A 20,611-nucleotide genomic window follows, 5' to 3' on the forward strand; every position below is an offset into this window, starting at 1 on the left:
TCAGTCATATGTTTTAAACATATTACATTAAGCTAAAATAACTATCATCAAAATAGTTTCATAGTGTTCGCTAAAATTAATTTATACTTAGAACTTCCTTTGTAATTTTTCATTATTGTGTTCAATAATAGGGCAAAAGTTAAGTGGACTCATATGAAATGGTTCTCATTTATAGTCAGTTTAATTTTTTAAATTTTTTTTTAGTTGTCAAGTACTGGGGACTGAATTGGAGAAATTACATTCCATGCATTTATAATCATGTCAAAATGAATCCTAATGTTATGTGTAACTATTATGAACCAATAAAAAGAATGAAAAACCCACACATAAAATTAAGCATACAAGGCTGGAGCTGGAGCTCAGTGGTATAGCACCTGCCTTCATGTGTGAGGCACTGGGTTCGATCCTCAGCACAACATTAAAATAAATAAATAAAGATACTGTGTCCATCTACAACTAAAAAAATAAAAATAAAAAAATTAGGGCTGGGGATGTAGCTCAAGTGGTAACACGCTCGCCTGGCATGCACAGGGCGCTGGGTTGGATCCTCGGCACCACATAAAAATAAAATACAGATGTGTCCACTGAAAACTGAAAAATAAATATTAAAAAATTCTCTCTCTCTCTCTCTCTCTCTCTCTCTCTCTCTTTAAAAAAAATTAAGCAGACAGCTATCTTGTTGGTTGCAATAGGAAATATACAGAGTTGTAAACTGTAATAAAAGGATGCTAGAGGGCTGGGGTTGTGGCTCCTTCATAGAGTGCTTGCCTAGTGTGTGCAAGACCCTGGTTCGATCCTCAGAACCACATAAAAATAAATAAATAAAAACAAAGGTATTGTGTACAACTAAAAAAATAAATAAATGTTTGAAAAATAAAGGATGCCAGAAATGATCTGTATCTTGATCTGGGTGGTGGTTTCACTTACTCTTACCTTCCCCCCGCTTCCCCCAGTTCCCCTTCATCTTACTCTACTGATCTTTCTACTTATTTACATTTTTGAAAATTAGTGTCTTGTGGAATCAACAAATGGGACGTATTCAAACTAAAAAGTTTTTTTTTCAGCAAGTGAAATAATAAGAGAGGTAAATAGGGAGCCTACATCCTGGGAACAAATTTTTACCCCTCACACTTCAGATAGAGCCCTAATATCCAGAGTACACAAAGAACTCAAAAAAATTAAACAACAAGAAAACAAATAACCCAATCAACAAATGGGCCAAGGATCTGAACAGAAACTTCTCAGAGGAGGATATACAATTAATCAACAAGTACACACAAAAAAAAATGCTCACCATCTCTAGCAATCAGAGAAATGCAAATTAAAACCACTCTAAGATACCATCTCACTCCAGTAAGAATGGCAGCCATTATGAAGTCAAACAATAACAAGTGCTGGCAAGGATGTGGGGAAAAGGGTACACTTGTACATTGCTGGTGGGACTCAAATTGGTGCAGTCAATTTGGCAAGCAGTATGGAGATTCCTTGGAAAGCTGGGAATGGAACCACCATTTGACCCAGCTATTCCCCTTCTCAGACTATACCCAAAAGACCGCAAAAGAGCATACTACAGGGATATAGCTACATCAATGTTCATAGCAACACAATTCACAATAGCTAGACTGTGGAACCAACATAGATGCCCTTCAATAGATGAATGGATAAAAAAAAAAATGTGGCATTTATACACAATGGAGTATTACTCTGCATTAAAAAATGACAAAATCATAGAATTTGCAGGGAAATGGATGGCATTAGAGCAGATTATGCTAAGTGAAGTTAGCCAATCCCTAAAAGACAAATGCTGAATGTCTTCTTTGATATAAGGGGGGCGACTCAAAACAGAGCAGGGAGGAAGAGCATGAGAAGAAGATTACCATTAAATAGGGACAAGTGGTGGGAGGGAATGGGAGAGAGAAGGGGAATTGCATAGAAGATGGAAGGAGTCCTTCATTGTTATACAAAATTACATATAAAATGGTGTGAGGGGGAAGAAAAAAAAGAGAGAGAGAAATGTGTTACAGTAGATGGGGTAGAGAGAAGTGATGGGAGGGGAGGGGAGGGGAGGGGGGATAGGAAGGGCAACAGAATACAACAGACACTAGTATTGCTGTATGTATATACGTGGCTGTATAACCAATGTGATCCTGCAATCTGTACACATGGAAAACTAAGAATTCATACCCCATTTGAATCAAATGTATGATATGTTAAGATCATTGTAATGTTTTGAGAAACTAATAAAAAAGAAAAGAAAAAAATTAGTGTCTTGTGGATCTGAGTTTTATATATATATTCACTATAGTATATTCATATGTGAACACGGGAAAGTTAGTTGGGGTTCATTCTACTATTTTTCCCTGCCTAAATTTTTGAACCCACACCTAGTTTAGGTCATTCTACTGTTGATTTCTGGTCTTTTGGGTGCCACCATCTGGTGAATCGGCTGTACTACTACTTGATTCCTTGAATGAAGGGTTCCAACAATAGATTTCCAAAATGAAGGATGACACAGATTCTGATGCAGCTGATAATTAAAGCAGAAAAACTAATATTCCTACTAAAACAGTAAAAATATTTGCCTTCCAAAAATAAAATGTTTAAGATCAGGTAGATTGTGACAATGCAAACATTTATAGTTGAGTATGTAACTTTCTCTTGTGTATTTAGCATATAAAGAAAAAAAGTTTCAGGGTGGAATTGACATGAGAATATAACATTATTGAAACTGAAAACTTTTTAAAAAGTCATAGTGTTCAATCTCAGTAGGTCATCTTTGATCTCTGAAATATGATACAATCCAATGGTAAAGAAGGTATGCTACATTTTGTAAACACGAAGGAGGCAAACGTTAATTCTTCAAGGAAACCTTTCCCCAAAATTATTTTACTTGAGTTCAGTCTTGAAAAAAGAATAGGAGTGTGTAAGACAACAAGAATGAGGGATAACCCCTCAAGTAGAAGGAACAGGAAAGGAGAAAGGCACAGGGAGTAGAAACTTCACCCATTCATGAACAGAGAGAAGTGCAACATGGTTAGAACACTGCCAATATGAAAGTTACTACTGGGAAATAAACTATAAAAGGAAGATCAAGTCCATATTATAATGGATTTTCTAGGACTTGAAGTTTTAGCTTCATCCTATAGGGCAGGTAACAGGAGACTTTGACTTCGGGAGTTGGTAGGATAAGGAAGAGGGTGGAGAGGTGATGGTAACCCAAGAAGGGGTACACTTTGATAGGAGGAATAATTTCAGCGTTCTATAGCACAGGAGAGTAACTATGCTTAACAATAATTCATTATTTATTTCAGATGACTAGTAGAGAGGATTCTTGATGTTCCCAACACAAAAGAATGGTAAATATTTGAGGTGGTAATTACCCTGATCTGATCATTATACATGTATACATATATTGAAATGTCATACAGGTGGCTGAAGGTGTACTCAGTGGTAGAGCACTTGCTGGGCATGCACCAGACAGCCCTAGATTTCATCTTTAGTACTACAAATAAATTTAATAAAGAGTTGGTCAAAAGCAATTGAAAGAACTGAATTTGGGGGTTTTGCTCTACTTTATTGTACTTTAGGTTGAATAACTACTTTCTATTTGTTTAGTATAAGAGTTTTGTTGCCTGTAGGGAACATGAGGGAAATGGGACCATTATGTAGCTTTGTAGATCCACAAGTGTTTCATTATTCTGACTTAGGCATAGCTTCTGCACTGAGTTTGCATGCACTAATACACTATAATGTACTATATAATAATGTCTGTTCCTTTTCCTTGTACTTTAGGTAGGCAGATGTTGCCAGTATTATCACTATTCATTGTAAAATGCCTTGAGGTCAGTAATGTAAGGAAAGTATAAGATTACAAGCAAGCAGTTTTTAAAAACCTTCAAATTTATTGATGTATTTTTCATAAACGCACTATATTCTGACTAAAAATTATTGTCATTCCCTTTAAAATTAGCCATTCTATATCTGCTGCATAACAGTAATAGCTCTTAAAATGTACATTAAATGTTTGAATGCTCACTAGGGATACATCTTTCTAATAGGTCTTTCCAGTAATCATTTTCAGGATAGGGAGAAAAGAGAACCAAAGCACTGATTGTACTGAAAAATAAGTAAAAGTGTACAGATGATAAAATAAATGATTTTGCATAGACATGCAATGCACAATGAAGATTCAGGTGGGAAATAAGAAAGTAGATGGTGCTAAACAAAGTTTTATTCCTAAATCTGGATCTTCTTAATCTCTTAATGAAAAGGCTCTATCTAGGTTAAGGTGTAGACTATAAAATATGCAAATATAATTTTTTCTTTTGAGGTGGGGTTTTACTGTGTTACCCAAGCTGGCTTGAAACTCATGGGTTCTAGTGATCCTCAAGCCTTAGCTTCCTGGGTGTCTAGGACTATAGGTACATGCCACCATGATCAGCTTGCGCAGGTGGGATTGATTTCACACTTCCTTCTGAAATTTTGAGTTATATTTTAAGATATTTTAATTAGTGCATTATAATTACACATAATAGTGAGATTCATTGTTAAATATTTGTACATGCACACAAGGTAATAATATAACTCAATTTCATTCCCCAAATGTCTCCCTTTTCCCTCCTCTCCTCACTCCCCTTATAACCTGCTTCCTCCATTCTAATGGTCTCTCTTCTATTTTTATGCGGCACAAGTCTGTATTCCTAGCTACTTTTTTCCCCTTTTTTCTTTTCTAGCTTACACATAGGAAGAAAAAAAAAACAAGCTTTCTGAGTTTGGTTTGTTTCACTTAACATAATGCTCTCAAGTTCTATCCATTTTTCTGCAAATGTTACAATTTCATTCTTCTTTTTGACTGAATAAACTCCATTATGCATATATTCCACATTTTCTTTATCCATTTTTCCAATTAATGGACATCTAGGCCAGTTCCATAATTTGACTATTGTGAATTGTTCTGCTATTAACATGGAAAGTGGAGTAATGTATTACTATTGCATGCTGATTTTAATTCATGTGTGTGTGTGTTTGTGTGTGTGTGTTATACTGGGGATTGAACTCAGAGGTGCTCTACCACTGAGATCCATTTCCAATTCTTTTTATTTTTATTTTTATTTTGAGATAGGGTCTTACAGAGTTGCCACACCTGTCCTTGTCTATGATCCTTCTTCTTTAGTCTCCAGAATAGCTGGGAATACAGACTTGTGCCACTATCTGGCTGACTTTAATTATTCAGAAGAAATACTGAGGAGTGGTATAGCTAGGTCATATGATGGTTCCATTCTTAGTCTTTTGAGGAAACTCTAAACTGATTTGTGCTCATTTATAATCCCACCAATAACATAATAGCATTCCTTTTCCCTCCACATCCTCTGCAGCATTTATTATTATTTGTATTGTTGTTGTTGTTGTTGTTGTTGTTGTTTTGTTTTGGTATCAGGGATTGAAACCAAGGGTGCTTTACTACTGAGCTATATCCCATCTTTTTAAATTTCGAAACAGGATCTTGCTAAATTACCCAGACTGGCCTTAAATTTGCGATCCTCCTGCCTTGGCCTCTAGAGTCCCTGGGATTACAGGCATTTTCCACCACCTGGTAATTATTTGCATTCCTGGTGGCTGCCATTCTAACTGGAGTGAGAGAAAATCTTGCTGTAGTTTCGCCTTGCATTTCCTTAATTGCTAAAGATGTTAAATTTTTTTATGTATTTGTTGGCCCTGTGTGTTTCTTCTTTTGAGAATGTTCGTTTATTTCATTTGCCCATATATTGATTGGATTATTTGTGGGGTTTGGGATTTAGTTTTTTGAGTTCTTAATATACTCTAGATATTAATCCTCTGTCATGAGAGAAATTAGCAAAGATTTTCTCTCATTGTATAGGTGCTGTCTTCATGCTCTTGTTTCCTTTGTTGTGCAGAAGCTTTTCAATTTGATGCCATCCCATTTATTAATTCTTGATATTATCTCTTGAGCTTTAGGAGTCCTATTGAGAAAGTGGTTGCCTGCACCTCTATGGTGGAGTGTGATCCTGCATTTTCTTCTAGCACTTGCAAACTTTCTGGTCTAAATTCTAGGTCTTTGTTCAATTTTGAGTTGATTTTTTGTATAAGGTGAAAGATAGAGATTTAGTTTCATTCTCACACATATGGATAACTAGTTTTCCCAGTACCATTTGTTTAACAGGATGAAAGACAATTATTTTTTAAAACATCACAGTGAAGATAACAAGAATATCATTAGTGTATCCAAAATTTTTAGAATTATATGGAAAACGAAAAGCAAATGAGTTGCAATTTCCAGAAAAAAATAAATAAAAAGAAAGAAAATTGCATCTCAGAAAAACATTAACAAGCCAGTTTTTTTTTTTTTTTTTTCTTTTTCAAGAAAGCTCAAATAAGCTCCAGGGTCAGCATTAGCAAAATCAAAGAGGAGTAGGCTGTGGAGTGACCATCAATGTAGTTCATCAAAGATGCTTCATGGTGAAAGTATTAAGGCCTGAGAGAAAATCAAGCCCAGATTTTCAATAACTTTAGGACTTGAGTCCCCCCAAAATTTATTAAACAAGATACTTTGTAATATTAAAAGGATTACTTACAATAAAGTTGAAACATTTGTGTACCATCATTCATAATGCAGAAACTGAAGGAGAAACCAGGAGACTAAATGCACATGAGAGGTAGACAATTCAATTCACCTCCCTTAGTCTATGTTGGAACAAGGATACAAAAAGCAGGTAAGATTAGAGAAGAAAGTGGAGTGATGATATCTTCAAATATCCAAAGGAAAAAAAAAATACTGGAATCATGCTGGAGCTCAGGCTTGACCCAGGACCTCCTCCACCCACTGGTAGACACCCCTGGAGTCAGGCTCAGCCCAGACCTGCCTCGCTGATCTGCATGAGAGCTCGGCCCCAGGGTAGGCCCCAGTCTATCCTGTCACTAGCAGACACCCGCTGGAGTGAAGATTAGGCCCAGGACCACCTCTGCCCACTGGCAGACCACTGCCAGAACTCAGGCTCAGCCCAGATCTGCCTCGCTAACCTATGCAGGAGCCAGGGCCCAGGGTAGGCCCAGGTCCATCCAGCCACTGGCAGAGCCCCACAGGAGCTTAGACCCACCAAAACTTGCCTTGCTGACCTGTGTAGGAGCCAGCGCCCAGGCAAAGCTTGGGTCCCCCCCAACACCACCACCACCTAGGAGCCCACGTCTAACCCACTTACATCTTGAGATACTGCAGCCATCCCCATAACCTTCCCCATGGAGTAGCCTCTTCTTTGGGACAACAGACGTGGCCTAGAAGCAGCTGCATCTTGGAGCAGGCATCCCAAACCAGGGTAAAGCCCACCCTTTCAGCCCCATCTCCAAAAGATTTTGCTTCCATCTTGGGCATCTCCACTGCTATAGTTGCAGTAGCAACTATCTTGGGACACCTGCAGCGTCTGGAAGCCCAACACCAAGGTGAGATAAAGATAATCTGCACAGATACTACAGGATTATAGGGTAGAAACTGTAATACCTCAGATCCACACTGCAAGAAAGAGAATCCCATAGACAATATGAAAAAAACAAGGGAGGAAAGTGCCCCAAACAAACCAGGATACTCCAAAAACAGAACCCATGGACAGTGCAGTTGATGAAATGTCAGAGAAGGAGTTCAGAACATTCAAAATCAAAATGATCTGTGAATTAAAGAATGACCTAAAAGAGCAAATCTAGGCAAAAATCGATCACTCCGATACAGATAAGAGAGCAAATACAGGCAACCATTGATGACACCAATAAACAGATAAGGGAGCAAATACAGGCATCCATTGATCACACCAATAAAGAGATGAAGGAGCAAATACAGGTAGCAAAAGATTATTTCAAGAAAGAGAAATTCTGAAAAAAAATCAGAAATCCTTAAAATGAAGGAAACAATAAACCAAATTAAAAACTCAATAGAAAGCATCACCAACATACGAGATCACTTGTAATACAGAACGTTAGATAATGAAGACAAAGTATACAATCAGGGAAACAAAGTTAACCACACAGTGAAAATGGTAAGGAACCATGAGCAGAACATCCAAGAATTATGGGACAGCATCAAAAGACCAAATCTAAGAGTTATTGGGATAGAGGAAGGCACAGGGTTTCAAACCAAAAGAATGCACAACCTCTTCAATAAGATATCAGAACCCAAACATGAAGAATGAATTGGAAAATCAAATGCAAGAGGCTTATAGGACACCATGTGTACAAAATTACAACAGAACTATATTAAGGCACATTATAATGAAAATGCCTAGCATACAGATAGAATCGTAAAGGCCGCAAGGAAGAGGAATCAGATCACATATAGCAGGAGACCAATGCATATATCAGCAGATTTTTCAACCCAGACCCTGAAATCCTGCAACAGCATATACCAAGCTCTGAAAGAAAATAGATGCCAATCAAGAATCTTATATCCAGCAAAATTAAGCTTTAGATTTGATAATGAAGTAGAAATCTTCTATGATAAACAAAAGTAAAAAGAATTTACACCTAGAAAGCCTGCACTACATGGCAAAATATTCCATGAAGAGGAATTAAAAAACAACAATGAAAATAAGCAAAAGGAGGTATTATACTAAAGATCTGAGGTGTTATAGTTTCTACCCAATAATCGAAGGAGAAACCAAGTCAAGTTAAATACCAAAAATGGCTGGGAATACAAATCATGTTTCAATAATAACCCTGAATATTAATGGCCTAAACTCACCAATCAAAGGACATAGACTGGCAGATTAAATTTTAAAAAAAGACCCAATAATATGCTGCCTTCAAGAAACTCATCTCATACGAAAAGACATTCACAGACTGAAGGTGAAAGGTTGGGAAAAATCATACCACTCCCATGGACTGCAAAAGCAAGCAGGGGGTTCCATCCTCATATCAAATAAAGAAGACTTCAAGCCAAAGTTAATCAAAAGGGATAAAGAAGGATATTTCATACTGTTTAAGAGAACCATTCATCAACAAGACATAACAATAATAAATAAATGTGCCCCAAACAATGGATTTTTGTCTACATTCAACAAACAAACTCTTCTCAAGTTCAATAGTACACAATAATTCTAGGTGACTTAAACACACCTCTTTCACCACTCGATAGATCTTCCAAACAAAAGTTGAACAAAGAAACTATAGAACTCAATAATATAATCAATAACTTAGACTTAACTGACATATATAGAATATTTTAATCCTTCAACAAGCAAATATTTCTTGTCAGCAGCACATGGGTCATTCTCTAAAATAGACCATATATTATGCCACAAAGCAACTCTTAGCAAATATAAAAAAGTAGAGATACTACCTACATTCTATCATAATGGAATTAAATTAGAAACCAATGATAAAATAAAAAAAAAATAAAAGCTATTCCAATACCTGGAGACTAAATAATATGCTACTGAATGAACAATGGGTTGCAAAAAACATCAAAGAGGAGATTAAAAAATTCTTAGAGGTAAATGAGAACACAGATACAAATATCAAAACCTCTGGGACACTATGAAGGCAGTAATAAGAGGAAAGTTCATTGCATGGAATTCATTCCTTAAAAGAAAAAAAAAGTCAACAAATAAATGACTTAACATTACATCTCAAAGCCCTAGAAAAAGAAGAACAAATCAACACCAAAAGCAGTAGAAGAGAGAAAATAATTAAAATTAGAGCTGAAATCTATGAAATTGAAACAATTGAAAAAATTGACAAAACAAAAAGTTGCTTCTTTGAAAAAAAAATAGATAAAATTGACAGATCTTTAGCCATACTAATGAAAAGAAGGAGAGAGAAAACTCAAATTACTAACATACGTGATGAAAAGGAAATATCACAACAGATACTACAGAAATACAGAAGATAATGAGAAATTATTTTAAAAACTTGTACTCCATTAAAATAGAAACTACCACAGGCATAGACAAATTTCTAGAGTCATATGACTTGCCCAAATTGAATCAGGATGATATACACAATTTAAACAGATCAATTTCAAGTGATGAAATAAGAAGACACCATCAGAAGCCTACCAACCAAGAAAAGTCCAGGACCAGATGGATACACAGCACAGTTCTGTGAGACCTTTAAAGAAGAACTAATACCAATATTCTTCAATTTATTTCAGGAAATAGAAAAAGAGGGAGCACTTCCAAACTCATTCTATGAGGCCAATATCACACTGATTCCAAAACTAAGCAAAGACCCATCAAAGAAAGAAAACTTCTGACCAATATCCATAATGAACATAGATGCAAAAATTCTCAATAAAATTCTGGCAAATTGAATACAAAAACATTTCAAAAAGATAGTACACCACGACCAAGTGGGATTCATGCCAGGATACAAGGTTGGTTCAACATATGGAAATCAATAAATGAAATTTATCACATTAATAGACTTAAAGATAAGAGCCATATAATCATGTCAATAGATGCAGAAAAAGCATTCTAAAAAATACAGCATCCCTTCATGTTTAAAACACTAGAAAAACTAGGGATAACAGGAACATTTCTCAACATCACTAAAGCTATCTATGCTAAGCCCCAGGCCAACATCATTCTAAATGGAGAAAAATTTAAAGCATTCAGCCTAAAAACTGGAACAAGACAGGGATGCCCTCTTTCACCACTTCTATTTAACATAGGTCTTGAAACACTGGCAAGAGCAATTAGACAGACAAAAGAAATTAAAGGGATATGGATTGGTAAAGAAGAACTCAAATTAGCACTATTTGCAGATGATATGATTCTATACCTAGAAGACCCAAAACATTCTGCCAGAAATCTCCTAGAACTAATAAATAAATTCAGCAAAGTAGCTGCATATAAAATCAACACCCATAAATCAAAGGCATTTCTGTATACCAGTGAGAAATCCACTGAAAGAGAAACTAAGAAAACCACCCCATTTACAGTAGCCTCAAAACAATAAAATACGTGGGAATAAACTTAATGAAAGAGGTGAAAGAGTTTATTTTCTCCACTTCAATTTGTTTTCTGCCTCTGAAAAAATAGCCTCTTTTTCTCTTCCTTCCCTCATAAGTCCTGCTTGATGGAAAATGTAACCATAGACATTGTTGGAATTTTTCTGCTCTCCCTGGATATGGTCAAGGTACATAGTTGCCAAAGCATCAGAGAATAGGGAGACCCCAGACATGAGTATCTCTACACCTAGATAACTTAGAGCCCTCAATGAATAATGGATTTTAATGCTGCAGATCTCTGCTCCTTTAGGGCCTTGGGGACCCTCATGTGTGAATAGGGTCTGTGCTGGGATCCTGCCTATCCCCAGATGTCTGACAGATCTAGTCATTATGAGGCTTACATGACCCCAACCTTGGGGCTCCACCATGAAGCAGTATCTGAGAACCACATTTCTTCTTGCTGCCACCCCAATCTCTGGAATTTTTGAGGAGGAGCCCCTCTCCAACCCCCACTTCTCCTAATCACCATATGACTTCCCTTAAATTCCATGCTTCTCATTGAATTTGGGCTTACAGAATACAAATGTCTGCAAAAATGTTACCAACTAATTGTTTTTCCTCCCTGTCTCATACCTCAAGAAGTGATAAAATTCAGAGCCTGTTGCTTGCTTGAATGGAGAAATGGAAAAGGGAAATATAAATTAAATCAAAAGAAATTAAAATCAATGTAAAATAGTATCATACAAATTATTCAGACACGTTAATGTAACTAAGAATATTCATGTTTCTTTATATACATATACATATTCTCTAACCCTAACTAAACCTAAAATTTAATATTAACCCTGACTTTACCCCATACCTCAACCTAATTTAACATAACAACATATATATTAATATTTATGTGTATTTTTACTTATATATTCAATTATCAGTGGTATATTTGCATATATATTATTATCTATTCACATATATGATGTTTTTGCATTCATCTGCAAATTTAGAAAAAAATGTATTTATATGACTCTCTTTAAACCCTTCCCTATTTCAAAACATATATTTTTATATGTTTTCATACATATTTTCACATATACATTCTTATGAATATTCATATTTCCCAAAATAAATATTCATTTTCTAACCCTAGCCCCAAACCAACCCAACCCAAAATTTACTAATACCCTAAAATTACCCATACACCTAACCCTAATTTAACAAAAACATAATAAATATGAATATTTACATGTATTTTGACATATCCAAATATCAATTGTATATTTGCATATACATGATATATTTACATATATATGATTATCCACACATGACTAGATTACAAAAATTGTATTCATATGACTCATTTTAAACCTTTTCCTATTTCAAAACTTATATATTTATATATAACTTCACATATATTTTCATGCATAAATTCTTAGGCATATTCATGTTACACTATATACATGTTCATTCCCTCACCCTAACCACACCCATAAATTAATACTAACCCAAACTATACACTGAACCTAATTTAGCATAAAAAGTATATTTAAGGGGCTGGGGATGTGGCTCAAGCGGTAGCGCGCTCGCCTGGCATGTGTGCGGCCCGGGTTCGATCCTCAGCACCACATACAAAACAAAGATGTTGTGTCCGCCGACAACTAAAATAAAATAAATATTTTTTAAAAAAAAGTATATTTAATATGAATATTTATTTTTAATTTGACTTATATATTCTTTACATATATATCATTATATATTAAATAAATATGATTTAGGCATGCATCCCCAAATTTTTTAAAAGTGTATTCATATGACTAATTATAAAAATTTTCCTACTTCAGGGCTCAGGCTGTAGCTTAGTGGTAGAGCACTGCCTCTCATGTGTGGGGCACTGGGTTCAATCCTCAGCACCACATCAAAATGAATAAATAAAGATATTGTGTTCATCTACAACTAAAAAAAATATTTTTTAAAATTTTTCCCTATTTAAAAAATATTTAATTATATATGTTTTCATACATATTTTTAAACATACATTCTTATGAATATTCTTATTTCTTATATACATATTAATTCCCTTACCAAAAACCATACCCAAGCTATAAATTAATACTAACCCTAGGGCTGGAGTTGTGGCTCAACAGTAAACCGCTCACCTAGCACATGCGAGGCCCTGGGTTTGATCCTCAGCACCACATATAAATAAATAAAATAAAGATATTGTGTTCAACTACAACTAAAAAATAAATATTAAAAAAAATACTAACTATACCCCCACATCTAAACCTAATTTAACATAAAAGCATATATATTAATATGAATATATATGGATATTTTGACTTGTATGTTCAGTTATCAATATCACATTTGCATATATATTATTATATATTCATGTATATGATTTAGGCATGCATCCCACGAATAAAAAGAAGTGTATTCATACGATTCACTTTAAACCATTTCCTATATCATAACAAATATATTTATATAGGTTTTCATACATATTTTCACATGTACATTCTAATAAATATTCATATTTCTGGATATATGTATATCCACTCCCTAGCTGGACACAGTGGCACATGCCTGTATTCCAATTGGCTGGGGAGGCTGAGACCGTAGGATCCCCAGTTCAAAACTAGCCTCAGCAACAGCGAGATGCTAAGCAACTCAGTGAGACCCTGTCTCTAAATAAAATACAAAATAGGGCTGGGGATGTGGTTCAGTGGTTGAGTGTCCCTGAGTTCAATCCCTGGTACCCACCTCCCCACAAAAAAATCCATTCCCTAACTCTGAACTGAAACCAACCATAAATTAATGCTAACCCTGGGTTGGGATTGTGGCTCAGTGGTAGAGCACTTGCCTATCATGTGTAAGGCCCTGGGTTCAATCCTCAGCACCACATAAAAATAAATAAGATAAAGGTTAAAAAAAAATTAATACTAACCCTAACCATACTCCTATACCTAAACCTAATTTAATGTGAAAGCATATATATTATTATGAATAATTATGTGTATATTGACTTATATATTAAATTATCATTGGTATATTCGCACATATATTATTATATATTTTTATTTATGATACACTTACATCCCCAATTAAAAATATGGATTCATACAACTCACTTATTTCAATATATATTGTTATATATTCTTATTTATGATTTAGCAATGCATCCCCAAATTATACCTTTATTTTATTTATTTATTTTTATGTGGTGCTGAGGATTGAACCCAGCACCACATAAAAATAAATAAATGCTAGAACAAGCACTCTACCACTAGACAAGCACTCTACCACTGAGCCAAAACCCCAGCCTTGCATCTTCAAATTAGAGTGTATTCATATGACTCAATATAAACCTTTCCGTATTTCAAAACATACATATTTATATATGTTTCATACGTATTTTTATGCATATATTCTTATGTCTTATGAATATTTATTTTAACAATGTACATATTCTAAACTAACCCTAGTCCAACCCATAATTTAATACTAACCCTTGCCAGTCCCCTATACATAAACCTAATTTCTCATAAAAACTTATATATTAATATAAATATTTATGTGTATTTTGACTTATATGTTCATTTATTAATGGTATATTTGCATAAATATTATTATATATTCTTATTTATGGTTTAGAAATGAAACCCAAATTATTAAAAAAAGGTATTCGTATGACTCACTTTAAAACCTTCCCTATTTCAAAGCATGTATTTATTTAAGCTTTCATGCACATTTTCACACATATGTTCTTATGAATATTCACATTTCCCTATACACATGTATATTTTCTAACCCTAACTATAAACCAATGTATAATTTAAAAAAAAATTTTAATTGTAGTGGGAAACAATATTTTTATTTATTTTCATGTAGTGCTGAGGATCGAATCCAGTGCTTCACATGTGCAAGGCGGGCACTGTACCACTGAACTAAAGCCCCAGCCCACCAATGCATAATTTAATATTAACTCTTACCATACTCCTACAACCAAGCCCAGTTTAACATAATATTCATATTTGTATGAATATTTATTTTCGCATTTTGACTTATATATTCAATTATCAAGCATATTTGCATATATATAATTATATATTCTTATTTATGATTTAGGCATTCTTCCCCAAATTACATAAAGTATATTAATATGACTCACATTAAAACATTTCATATTTCAAAACATGTATTTATATATTTTCATGCATACATTCTTATGAATATTCATATTTCCTGATATACATATTCATTTCCTAACCCTAACACTAACTCAACCCATAATTTAATAATAACTATAACCTCTCTCCTATACCCAAACATAATTTCATATAAAAGTTTATAGGTTAATATGAATATTGATGTGTATTATGACATATATGTTCAATTATCAATGATATATTTGCACATATGTTATCATATATTTTTATATATGATTCAGGCATGTATCCCTATGTTACAAAAAAGGATACTCATATGAATCATTTAAATCATTTTGTATCTCAAAATATATATATTTATATAGGTTTTCATGTAAATTTTCATGCAAATATTCTTATGAATTTTCTCATGAGTTTCTCCTTTTGAATTTCTCAATACATACATTCATTTTCTAACCCTCACCCTAACTCACCCATAATTTAATATTAAACCTATCCACTCCCCTATAACTAAGCCTAATTTCACATAAAATCTTATATAATATTAGGTATATTTATGTGAAATTTGACTTACATATTCAAGTATCAGTGGTATATTTTCACATATATTATTATATATTATTTATGATTTAGGCATGCATCCCAAAATTCCAAAAATTCTATTCATACAACTCACTTTAAACCCTTCCTTTTTTCAAACATATATATTTATGCCTATTTTCACACATGCATTCTTATGAATATTCATATTTCTTGATAAACATATTGATTTCCTAACCCTACCCCTAACCAAATCTACAATTTAATACTAACCCTAACCACTCCACTATACCTAAACCTAATTTCACGTGAAAGTATAGATATTAATATGAATATGTATATTTTTCCTTATATATTCAATTATAAATGATATATTAGCAATATATTATTATATTTTCTTATTTATGATTTATTCTTGTATCCCCAAATTACAAAAAGTGTATTCATATGACTCACTTTAAAACCTTTCCTATTTCAAACCATATATAGCTATATATGTTTTCAAGCATATTTTTGCATATACATTCTCATGAATGTTCATCTTTCCCAATACTAACCCTAACCACTCCATTATACGTAAACCTAATATCACATAAAGGCTTATATATTAATATGGATATTTATGTGTATTTTGAGTTATATATTCAATTATCAATGGTATATTAGCATATATATCTTTATATATTATTTTTTATTTAGGCATATATCCTCACACTACAAGAAAGTGTATTCACACAACTCAATTTAAATTCTTCCTTATTATAAAACATATGTATTTATACATGTATGCATAATTTCATGAATACATACTTATGAATATTCATATCTACCAATATACATATTCATTTCCTAACTCTAGCCCTAATTTAATATTTACCCTAGTCATTCCCCTAGAGCTAACCTAATTTCACACAAAAGGTTACATATTAATATGAATATTTATATGTATTTTGAGTTATATATTCAATTATCATTGATATATTTTCATATATATCATTATATTTTCTTATTTATTATTTAAATACATCCAAAAATTACAAAAAGTATATTCATATGATGCATTTTAAATCCTTCTGTGTTTCAAAATATATATATTTATATATGTTTTCATGCATTTTTGTACTCACATTCTTGTGAATATTCATATTTCATGATATAGATTACATATTTATTTCCTAACCCTAACCCTAACACAACCCATAATTTAGTACTACCTCTGAAAACAGCTTTACATCTAAACTCAATTTCACATAAACACATTTATAAATATGAATATTTATGTTTATTTTGATTTATATATTCAATTGCATATGGTATATTTGCATATATAGTATTATATTTTAATATATATTATTTTCACATTTATCTCTTAGCAAAAATATTTTACATAACTCACTTTCAAACCTTCACTATTTCTTTTTCTTTTCTTTCTTTCTTTCTTTCTTTCTTTGTTTTTTTTTTTGGTACTGGGGATTGAACTCAGAGGCAGTTGGTCACAGAGCCACATCCCCAGCCCAATTTTGTATTTTATTTAGAGACAGGATCTCACTCAGTTGCTTAGCACCCTGCCTTTGCTGAAGCTGGCTTTGAACTTGCATCCTCCTGTTTCAGCCTCTGCAGCCACTGGGATTACAGGCATGTGCCACAGCGCCCATCAACACTACACTATTTCAAAAACATATTTATATAGGTTTTCATGCATATTTTCACACACAAGTTGTTATGATATTCATATTTTTTGATAAACATATTCACTCCCTAACACTATCCCAAATCCAACACATAATGTTATAGTAAACCTAACCATCCATACTTCTTCACCTAAACATAATTTAACAAAAATGTGTATATATTAATATGAATATTTATGTATTTTTAACTTATATATTCAATTATCAATGGTATATTTGCATATATATTATTGTATATTCTTCTTTATAATTTAGGCATGCATCTCCAATTTTCTAAAAACTGCATTCATATGACTCAATTTAAACCTCTCCCTATTTTAAAACATATATATTTATATATATTTTTAATACATATTTTTATGCATACCTCTTATGACTTATGTCATAAACATGTCTTATGGCCTCTTATGTATATTTCCCAATATACATATTCATTCCCTAATTCTAACCTACCCATATTTCAATACTAACCTTAACCATACCCTGGCCCCTAATCTTTTAAAATATAAAAGCATATATATTTATATGAATATTTTGACATATAAACAATTATAAGTGGTATATTTGTATATATATTATAATATAATTAATATATATGATTTATACATGAATTTCCAAATTGTAAAAAATTGTATTCATACAACTTACTTTAAATCCTTCCCTATTTCAGAACATATATATTTATGTTTTCATAGATATCTTCCTGTATTCATTCTTATAAATATTTATGTTTCCTTATATACATATTCATTTCCTAACCTACCCATATTTTAATACTAATCCTACCATACCCCTATACCTTGATCTTATTTCACCAAAAGTACATATATTAATATAAATATTTATGTATTCAGACTTATATTTTCATTTATAAGTGGTATATTGGCATGTCTATTATTATATGTACATACATGATTTATGCATGCATTTCCAAATAAAAACAAAGTGTAATTATATGCCTCACTTTAAAATCTTCCATATTCAAAACATATGTTTTGTTTGTTTGCTTTGGTACCAGGGATTGAACTTAGGTGCACTCCACCACTGAACTACAGCCCCAGCCCTTTTTTGTATTTTATTTAGAGACAGGGTCTCACAGAGTTGCTTAGCGCCTTGCTCTTTGCTCTCTTTGCTGAGGCTGGCTTTGAACTTACGATCCTCCTGTCTCAGCCTCCCGAGTATTTATATGTTTTTAGACGTATATTCTCACGTACATTCTTACAAATATTCATATTTCCTAATACCCATTCATTCCCTAAAACTAACCATAACCCATTCCATAATTTAATATTAACCCTAACTATATATTTAAACCTAACCTAATATAACATCAAAGCATATGTATTAATATGAATATTTATGTGCACTTGGACTTATATATTCAATTACCAATGGCATATTTGTTTATTATTAATATGAGGATGCATGTCTAAATCATAAATAAAGGTTTAGATGTAGGGGTATGGGTACTGTGCATGAAAACATACATAAATATATTTGTTTTAGAACACGGAAGCATTTAAAGTGAGTCGTATGAATACACTCCTTGTAATTAGGGATGCATGCCCAAATCATAAATAAGAATATAAAATAATATATATGTAAATATATTTGATAAGTCAAAATATGCATATATATTAATATTAATATATATGCTTTGATATTAAACTTGGTTAATGATTAGTATTAAATTATGGGTGGGACTAGATTTAGGGTTAGGGAATGAATATGTATATCAGAAAATTTGAATATTTATAAGAATGTATGTGTGAATATATGTATGAAAACATATACAAATATATATGTCTCAAAATAGAGAAGGGTATTTATTTATTTATTTTTAGTTGTAGTTGGACACCATACCCTTATTCATTTTTATTCATACCTTTATTCATTATTTTTTGTTAATGTGGTGCTGAGGATCGAACCCAGGGCCTTGCACCTGTTAGGCAAGTGCTCTACTGCTAAGCCACAATGCCAGCCCAAAATAGGGAAGGGTTTAAAGTGAGTCATATGAATACAATTGTTTTTGCAATTTTGAGATGCATGCCTGAATCATATATCTTTTTTTTTATAGTCCTTTGATTTTATTTCCTGGGATAAAAAAGCATAGGTAGAAATGTTTTTAAATAGCCCTCTTGATTATATCCTTAAAATTATTTATCAAATGGCTTATTTCATGTCTCCTGATTATTAGGATTCATCAATGTCACTATCAGTCTTGATTAATTGGTTGAAAATTTCAGAGGGTAGTAAGTTACTTTTCTGAACCTTTTCTCCATCCCTGAGAATCATAATCAGTACAGAAATATTTTATACTTTCATTAAAAATCTCTGGAAAGTAGTCGTGTTCGTTCATCAATAACAGGGCAAGGAGCAGTATCATAGAGGATTAATCCATGTAAATTGGTTTCCACCCGTAAAGAAATTTTCTGAAAATCACGAATGTAAGTCAGAAAAAAACCAAAGAAGGAAAATGACATAGACCATTCTGCTGCAGTAGTGACCATATGAAGCACATATCCTTTGTCCTCAGGATTCCAGTGCAGTTTCTGTACTAAATCAGTGCCAAAATCCCTACTGTATAAAATTGATGAGCAAGTCAGCATGCTAAATGCACTTACTCCACACCAGATAACCAACAGTAGTCTGATCCAGAAGACTTGTTTGCCATCAATTTTGGGCTGCATTTGGTAGGAAAGGATGGTCTGAACAAACATATATAATGAGCCCATACCAAAGGTGAGCACAGCTCCACTTACATGTGCAAAAAAAAAAAGTGTTGTTTTCTGGAAATTTGCCACAAGAGAAAGTCCTAAACAACTCAGTATTCCAAGTACAAGGCCAGCCTTGTTTAATTTGATGATAAGGTTCTCTTCAGGACTCAGGGCATGAACTTGCTTATAACGAACATAAATGGTGGCAATGCATAAAACTGCAGCAATATTTAACATTGCCCCAAACAAGCATTTTTCTGGAGCTACTGTACCAGTGTCAAATTTCAGAGGTTAAAGTCCAGGTACTTGACTCCATTGTTTCTGGGCCTGATATAAGGCAAAGCAGGGTCGACATGGTGGAGTGTTACCGCAGTAATGTATGAAAATATGAAAGCAGCAGATGTCCAAATTACAAGGGCTGAGGGAAGAAAACTGAGGCCTTGCTGAAACCATCACATTTCAAACAGATCTTCTGTTTTATAAGTTCACAAAATTGTACTCTTCAGAACGTCCCAAACTTGCACCTTTTGTAAATCCTGAATTTCA

At 33.2% G+C, this 20,611-nt stretch overlaps 1 pseudogene; it reads right to left on the reverse strand.

The window, feature by feature from the left end:
* Positions 1–19,569: 19,569 nt before the first annotated feature.
* Positions 19,570–20,386, reverse strand: LOC143393870 (DNA damage-regulated autophagy modulator protein 2 pseudogene; annotated as a pseudogene).
* Positions 20,387–20,611: the final 225 nt, after the last annotated feature.

The sequence above is a fragment of the Callospermophilus lateralis genome, chromosome 3 (assembly GCF_048772815.1).
Source record: "Callospermophilus lateralis isolate mCalLat2 chromosome 3, mCalLat2.hap1, whole genome shotgun sequence".
In the NCBI taxonomy this organism is placed as follows: Eukaryota; Metazoa; Chordata; class Mammalia; order Rodentia; family Sciuridae; genus Callospermophilus; species Callospermophilus lateralis.